This window comes from Schistocerca americana, chromosome 2, assembly GCF_021461395.2.
Source record: "Schistocerca americana isolate TAMUIC-IGC-003095 chromosome 2, iqSchAmer2.1, whole genome shotgun sequence".
In the NCBI taxonomy this organism is placed as follows: Eukaryota; Metazoa; Arthropoda; class Insecta; order Orthoptera; family Acrididae; genus Schistocerca; species Schistocerca americana.
Window position 1 is genome coordinate 227,898,159 of NC_060120.1, and position 9,294 is coordinate 227,907,452.

Here is a 9,294-nt window from a genome sequence, read left to right on the forward strand (position 1 = left end):
TAAATGATGAAATTTTTTGTGCTAAATCAAGACCCTTATCTACCTGTTAACTAACAACGAAAGACGTTTAATATACTTTCCATCACAAGTAACCACGTGACCACGTGTTGAAAACTGCAGTAGTGTGATGTAAAATTTTGTGACCGGGTTTTGTACCCAGCACGTTATCGGTTGGTAAACTAAGTAAAATGAGACGTTAAATATTGAATTCACCAGCAGCGAGATTTATCAGTATGTAATAACGATACACTCATGTTCTGCCCAGGAAACGAACCCGGCACCCACTATCGCCCTTATCCATCCATAAACAGATATATACTGTTAACTGCTTGCTCACCAGTAGTAAGATGCTCACATATTTGACTAGAAATAATGGCAGCTATCGTTATTGTTGACAATTCATGAAGGGACATTAAAAATGAAAATTATTTTTCGGTGTTACTTCGCTGTGCACACACTATGGCTTACAAGGAAATTATAAATATTTTTGTACCGGACCAGGATTCCAACACAGATACGTTCCATTCATAAGAACCGAATTCGAACTCCATCACCAAAATTTTCTACGGCTCAAATTTACATTAAATATGAGCCCTGTGAACGTAATGCCCATTGGGTCATTAAATGAATTAAAAATTTTTGTGCATGTTTACCTGAACAGAATTTCTGTCTTCTGCGACTACCGCCTTTCTTGTCGCGCAATTTAAACAGGCTCTGACCCTGTTGCTGGCGAAGGGATATGGTGGTTATACGGACTCTGAACTATGGTGTGACATAATATTCTTCACTTGGCGTTACCAGCGATGCAGTAGATCCGTTAGTGAGTGTTAAAAATGAACGACCTATATGAGATTCGAACCCACACCACGCAATTATCAAAGTAGGATCCACTACTATACCGTAACAGTAATTTTGTGAGCAATGGATACATACCGATGCCTAATTTAGTTCTGGTTCAGGTAGTGCAACATCATACACCAGCACTGTGCTCGTGAAGCCATCTGCATTGTTCTTCTCACTTGATTCTCTAACCTCTGAAATAAAATCACATAACCTCGCAACACGAGAGGTTTAATTTCGTATCTCCGTTCCTGCTGGGAGATTTGTTTTCTCATTGATCAGCTCTTGTCCTTCCTACCAGCGAAATGTGACAAATTGTGGCCTGTAATAGATTCACAGCCCGCTATTTTAATGTTGTTGTAGGTGAAGGACTTAAGTTTCTTCTTAAAACGCCTTAAGCAACAACGTTCTCTGATTCCCCGAAAATGAAATGCTCATTGTCGAGGTAGGAAGAGTTTTAAATCAAAGCCCCTAAAGTCTGGGGCAGGTATATCTCTTCGTCTGACGGCACTACGTAAGTACTTATCCTAAGAGGCATCACAAGTTGTGTTCGTATAGCTGTAGAAATCATTAGTTGAAGCAGAGTTTAGCACCTTTAGGTATGGTACTGCTAGAAATACGGAAGTACTATATACTGAAGGCTGAGTTCATCTTGAAACTGAGGCGTATTTATAATACGGAAGCTACTGGAGTTTAAATGTTCTTGATTTCCTCCACAGAGCATTCGAAGGCGTATAAACACAATACCACAAATAATGTAAACGATAAAAGTAGCATTGTCCATCTAAACTAATAACTCGTTGTTTACATCAAATTAAAAAATAATTGTAATGGCAGGATTCGTACCTCACCTAGCGCTTTAGCCATTACGCTAACCTGCCAGTGGCTGAATGTGTTGTTACAGACGTGTATGGCATGCTTTACCGAGAGCACCATGACCTGAATCACTACATGAATCTAAATGTTGCTTTCACTATAATTATGTATGAAGGTTAGAGACAAAATAATTGCTATGGTACTCAAAATAACACTTAAGAGGAACTTATTTATGAAATATTTTTCATAGCATTTAGACGGGAATGAATGTGACTTCTGAGGCGAAGAATGTGCTGTCCCGCTTGTATGGCACTTCGTTTCCTCTTGCCTTGTCGCTAGGTACTTACCTGCAATGTCTCAGCTCAAGGAATTCGATAAAGGTCGCATTCTTGCCATTTATGAAGATGGATTCTATAACAGCGCCATTTCCCGTGCCCTAAGATACAGCAGATCTACGATGCATCTCTGGGCAAAGAGGATGGCGGATGAAGGCCACGTCAACCGCCGTCGTCGCCCTGGGCGTCCACGGACTACCACGGAGTATCAAGACAATAGTATACTCCAATGCAATGATGACGACCCATCCAGGACCAGCACAGAAATAAGGAACATCCTTCAGCTAAGCGTGAGCAGGTCGACCATACGACGACATCTCAACGAGAAGGGAAGGTATGGACGAAATTCCGCAGTTATGAAAGTGATGAAAGAGCAACATAGGGCTGCCAGGTAAAACTCCGCTCTGGAGTACAGGAATAAGTCACTTTCATACTGAGAGTAAGCTATATTTACGGACGAGAAGGTGTTTTCTACAGCGCCAAATAGTTCTGCCCTTGTATATCGCCCACGTGGACCGATATTTGACAGAAACTACATTCCTGGAAATGGAAAAAAGAACACATTGACACCGGTGTGTCAGACCCACCATACTTGCTCCGGACGCTGCGAGAGGGCTGTACAAGCAATGATCACACGCACGGCACAGCGGACACACCAGGAACCGCGGTGTTGGCCGTCGAATGGCGCTAGCTGCGCAGCATTTGTGCACCGCCGCCGTCAGTGTCAGCCAGTTTGCCGTGGCATACGGAGCTCCATCGCAGTCTTTAACACTGGTAGCATGCCGCGACAGCGTGGACGTGAACCGTATGTGCAGTTGACGGACTTTGAGCGAGGGCGTATAGTGGGCATGTGGGAGGCCGGGTGGACATACCGCCGAATTGCTCAACACGTGGGGCGTGAGGTCTCCACAGTACATCGATGTTGTCGCCAGTGGTCGGCGGAAGGTGCACGTGCCCGTCGACCTGGGACCGGACCGCAGCGACGCACGGATGCACGCCAAGACCGTAGGATCCTACGCAGTGCCGTAGGGGACCGCACCGCCACTTCCCAGCAAATTAGGGACACTGTTGCTCCTGGGGTATCGGCGAGGACCATTCGCAACCGTCTCCATGAAGCTGGGCTACGGTCCCGCACACCGTTAGGCCGTCTTCCGCTCACGCCCCAACATCGTGCAGCCCGCCTCCAGTGGTGTCGCGACAGGCGTGAATGGAGGGACGAATGGAGACGTGTCGTCTTCAGTGATGAGAGTCGCTTCTGCCTTGGTGCCAATGATGGTCGTATGCGTGTTTGGCGTCGTGCAGGTGAGCGCCACAATCAGGACTGCATACGACCGAGGTACACAGGGCCAACACCCGGCATCATGGTGTGGGGAGCGATCTCCTACACTGGCCGTACACCACTGGTGATCGTCGCGGGGACACTGAATAGTGCACGGTATATCCAAACCGTCATCGAACCCATCGTTGTACCATTCCTAGACCGGCAAGGGAACTTGCTGTTCCAACAGGACAATGCACGTCCGCATGTATCCCGTGCCACCCAACGTGCTCTAGAAGGTGTAAGTCAACTACCCTGGCCAGCAAGATCTCCGGATCTGTCCCCCATTGAGCATGTTTGGGACTGGATGAAGCGTCGTCTCACGCGGTCTGCACGTCCAGCACGAACGCTGGTCCAACTGAGGCGCCAGGTGGAAATGGCATGGCAAGCCGTTCCACAGGACTACATCCAGCATCTCTACGATCGTCTCCATGGGAGAATAGCAGCCTGCATTGCTGCGAAAGGTGGATATACACTGTACTAGTGCCGACATTGTGCATGCTCTGTTGCCTGTGTCTATGTGCCTGTGGTTCTGTCAGTGTGATCATGTGATGTATCTGACCCCAGGAATGTGTCAATAAAGTTTCCCCTTCCTGGGACAATGAATTCACGGTGTTCTTATTTCAATTTCCAGGAGTGTATATTCATCAGAAGAAAAAGTGTGGCCGAACTTCTGTCACAGTTTGGGGATTGATATCAGCAGATGGTTGTGGCGTTTTGTGGGAACTGGAGCTCCGCTTGCTGGTCATTAGTACTGCCAAATACTGGAGAACATAATGCTGCCTTCTGTTCGCCAGAGGTTTTAGGGAGTCAGTATAATATTCCAACATGACCGTTCCCCAGTCCATACAGCGAATTGTGTAAAACATTTGTTTCAAATGAATGGAGACATCAATCTCCTGGACTGGCCTCCAAAAGATGCTGACCTCAATCCTGTAGAGCACGTGTGGGCAGAGATGGAGAAAATTATTAGGCGTAGAAGACCTACTACACCAACAACCAAGGCATCGCTGTCCGAAGCTGTTCATGTAGAGGAGGATGGAAACTGGACACGATACTGGATCCATTGTGTCATTAGAGAGGAAACTTTATGACAAAATGCTCAACGTTTTGTTTACCGTTCGATTACTCTTATTGAGCATTTACGTTATTATGAACAAAAGGAAAATGTGTTTGCCGTAAACTTTTTTTCAAATGAAGGTGTAATACAACTAAATCGAAAACGATTGATCATCACCAGCTAAGACATGTAATTTAAAGAAGAAGACCATAATATAAACATAACTCAGTTAGTCTATTTCACTCTTTTTCTGTCATTCAAAGGTCTATTGATTTTAAATTACTTTGTTATCATTGATCAAGAACATCAAGATGACCATGGGAACAATATTTTTTTTCACATGGCAAATGACGTCAAATCCGATGAGGCCATCAAAGTGAAAGAATTAATTTTGTCTGACGTCGATGAGAAGGCATATTACTTTGCGTTATTTGTGCAGGCAGGACTCCAGTACCGACGGGAGCATTATTTAATACTGAGTGGAAAACACAATACCTAAAGCGAATAATCAGAAAAGTGCGAGTATGACTCGCACTATGTGAGTTCTGTACAAACACAATTACGTACTTAGATAACAGTAATTCTTTTGCTTAATGGCCTGGTGCAAGTTTTTGTATTGGACTTGTGTGCCCCTAAACTACTCCAGTCACCCAAGCGGGGAGAAGCCAAGTACAGTCAAATGGGTAAACCGAAACACGCGATGTTTCTGGCCAATCGTTACATCAGTGAGAGGTGAACATTAGGTTAAAATGAAGACTGAAAAATCAATGGTATAAAGGAGATTCAATCCTGAGACTTTTCTGATTGCAGGCGCGCACTTCACCGCTAAACCTGCAGGCCCGATACTTCCCACCAATCTTCGTCTGCAGCTTTTATGCATTATGATTGCAAGTATCAGAACGTTTGACATACCAGGCTGTGTCTTTCGAGAGAAGTAATTCAGAAGCTTAAATTTATTTACACAGCCACGGGACCGTAGACCTTAGCACGTGGCACAAATTTCTACTTCATATCTTTACATGTCCTGAGAACAAGAGGTCTTAGCAGACGGAAAGACAGGCAGATGGATAACAAATGGTAAGGAAAATGTATTTTGCCGTGCCATATCATTACAAATCAACAATTTTCGGATCTATTCCTTTACTTGTACTTTATTACTTTATGTATCGGCACACACTGCTAAATTCCAAACTTATGTGGCAGTTCTGTGACTCTCCTGTAAGACTTTGGACTGAACATAGACAAAGAGCATTTCACTGCCGAATCTAAATAATCTGTTTATAATCCTTAAAGACTTGGGGTACTTTGAATTAATAAGACAGACGATTTTTCTACCATTATCGTGATAAGTTGTATTTCATTTTTCTGAGTATAGTGCATACTAAATATGTACTTTAGTTATTTCTGTAAACGAGATATCGTCCCCCCTACAAATCGTCGCATGAATGACAAAATAGATATAGAACTACGTGACCACGGGATAGTAAAGTTACAGAAATCACTCATCAAAAGAATCGGTAGTGCACCTGCAAATATACCAACTGGATTATACACAAAGTATGCGAAAGAACTAGCTCATTTCCTAACATCATTTTACCGCTGATTTCCTGATGAGCCATCCTAATGATTGGAAAAAAGCACAGGTTATTTTCATTTTCAGGAAGTGTCGTCGAAATGATGCACAAAAGTTTAGGTCTACATTTCTGACGTCGGTCTGTTGTAGAACTTCGTAATACACTCCTGGAAATTGAAATAAGAACACCGTGAAGTCATTGTCCCAGGAAGGGGAAACTTTATTGACACATTCCTGGGGTCAGATACATCACATGATCACACTGACAGAACCACAGGCACATAGACACAGGCAACAGAGCATGCACAATGTCGGCACTAGTACAGTGTATATCCACCTTTCGCAGCAATGCAGGCTGCTATTCTCCCATGGAGACGATCGTAGAGATGCTGGATGTAGTCCTGTGGAACGGCTTGCCATGCCATTTCCACCTGGCGCCTCAGTTGGACCAGCGTTCGTGCTGGACGTGCAGACCGCGTGAGACGACGCTTCATCCAGTCCCAAACATGCTCAATGGGGGACAGATCCGGAGATCTTGCTGGCCAGGGTAGTTGACTTACACCTTCCAGAGTACGTTGGGTGGCACGGGATACATGCGGACGTGCATTGTCCTGTTGGAACAGCAAGTTCCCTTGCCGGTCTAGGAATGGTAGAACGATGGGTTCGATGACGGTTTGGGTGTACCGTGCACTATTCAGTGTCCCCTCGACGATCACCAGTGGTGTACGGCCAGTGTAGGAGATCGCTCCCCACACCATGATGCCGGGTGTTGACCCTGTGTGCTTCGGTCGTATGCAGTCCTGATTGTGGCGCTCACCTGCACGGCGCCAAACACGCATACGACCATCACTGGCACCAAGGCACAAGCGACTCTCATCACTGAAGACGACACGTCTCCATTCGTCCCTCCATTCACGCCTGTCGCGACACCACTGGAGGCGGGCTGCACGATGTTGGGGCGTGAGCGGAAGACGGCCTAACGGTGTGCGGGACCGTAGCCCAGCTTCATGGAGACGGTTGCGAATGGTCCTCGCCGATACCCCAGGAGCAACAGTGTCCCTAATTTGCTGGGAAGTGGCGGTGCGGTCCCCTACGGCACTGCGTAGGATCCTACGGTCTTGGCGTGCATCCGTGCGTCGCTGCGGTCCGGTCCCAGGTCGACGGGCACGTGCACCTTCCGCCGACCACTGGCGACAACATCGATGTACTGTGGAGACCTCACGCCCCACGTGTTGAGCAATTCGGCGGTACGTCCACCCGGCCTCCCGCATGCCCACTATACGCCCTCGCTCAAAGTCCGTCAACTGCACATACGGTTCACGTCCACGCTGTCGCGGCATGCTACCAGTGTTGAAGACTGCGATGGAGCTCCGTATGCCACGGCAAACTGGCTGACACTGACGGCGGCGGTGCACAAATGCTGCGCAACTAGCGCCATTCCACGGCCAACACCACGGTTCCTGGTGTGTCCGCTGTGCCGTGCGTGTGATCATTGCTTGTACAGCCCTCTCGCAGTGTCCGGAGCAAGTATGGTGGGTCTGACACACCGGTGTCAATGTGTTCTTTTTTCCATTTCCAGGAGTGTATGTTTCATGCTCGCACATTAAACAAGTTTCGGAGTTTCAAAATCCACTCTGTAGAATCAACACGATTTCCGTAAACGAGGATCGTTGGCAACTCAGAACGCTCTATTCGCCCACGAGATTCCACAAAACAATAGATACAGGTGACCAGGTAGATGCTATGTTGCTTGACCTTTTACAATCTTGACTTCTTACAATCGTCTGACCAATACTTAAATACTGCTCATTATTCTGAGATCCGTACCAGGTAAGATAGCCAAAATAGAGAAGATCCAAGAAATCCTTTAGTTACTGGATTTCTCAGTAAGCACGAAAGCGTCAGAGAGTTGTTCATTCAATTCCAGGTGAAGACGCTGCAAATGAGGCAGCCTCCATGGCGGTATGGTCTACTGTTTAGTACCTAGACCGTAGTTAACTTGAATAGTCGGGACATAAATTGATTCTTCCTACTTATACTTCGCAGAAAGACCGTGAAGATAAAATTAGAGAGATTACTATGCACATAGATGCTTACCAGCAATCGTCCTTCCCATGAAACACTCGTACCTAGAGCAGTGATAGTGATGTAGAAAGTGCCCTTTATCACACACCGTAACACAGCTTGTGAGATGTAGATGAAACAATGTGTTGTTCGCAGCTTATGAAATGTCTTTGTTGATGTTCGTGTTTTGTAATTAGTGTCATCTTGTGGTTTCATCTGTTTTATTATGTGTCAGCAGTAGTGCCAAAGAAATTCTACGTAATGAAAATCATTTTCACATATTTAATAGGAAAAAGAATATTATTTACTCATTCTGTTAGCGGCGTCAGGTGATACTATAAAACGTAGTCGATCTGGAGAATAATTATTTTCAGTTTGCAGTTCTTATAATACATAATAACAAAAATTGCTACGACAGCTACTTAAAAGGAAGGCCCCGTAAATTATTCCCCCGATATTTATTTCTGATGTTCAAGTTGCAATCGCTAGCTAATTGGCCTTTACGTTTGTTAATTCAGGTCCTCGTCAAAGTGGTAGCAACCGGCCCTAGCGCCAACGTCGTCCCTGCGACGTCTGTGTTGAGCGAGGTTGTCCTATGGTTACAAGCTGAAGAGACTTTTCGCGTTAGCAGGCGTCTTCTGCCTGTCACCAGCCTAATGTAGAATTGGCATTATTGCAGCACACATTTGGCAGCAATGTAGCCTTCGAACTACTTCCTGGGCTGGTGCAAAAGTTTCCTTCTAAATTTACTCACTAATATCTTGTCATTCTCATTAATTATCCTGCATGAGTCTCCCTTAGAGGATGATGTAGAAGGTATCAAATGAATAATTTTGATTCCACGAAGCTCGTTTCAATAAAAACTGTAGCTGGTTTCGCTATTTACGTCGCTGTTTAGCTGACGAATCTACGATTGAGGCAACAAGAAGGTAAAGTTTGTCGCAGATGACTGCTACCGTCGGGGTAAAGTTTTTGGACATGAAATTGCAAACTGCGCTTGCTGTCGTTTCAAATACTGGTGGCAACAATACTTTTTCCTCCTCTGTAAAATAGAATCTCGAAGGCAGATCAACAATCAGTAAAGACATATAATGAAAACCTCCCCGCAATTATATCGCTACCACTATTCTCTAGTCCGTGGATGTATAGAGACAACATTTACAGACTTGCACACGTGTTAATCCCTTTTTTCTGCTTTTGTCTATAATATTGACTTAAGTGTGAGATTGGATGATTTTTTAACTTTCTCTTCCTGATTCGTAATGATCTGGCGTATTTTTTGTACCGT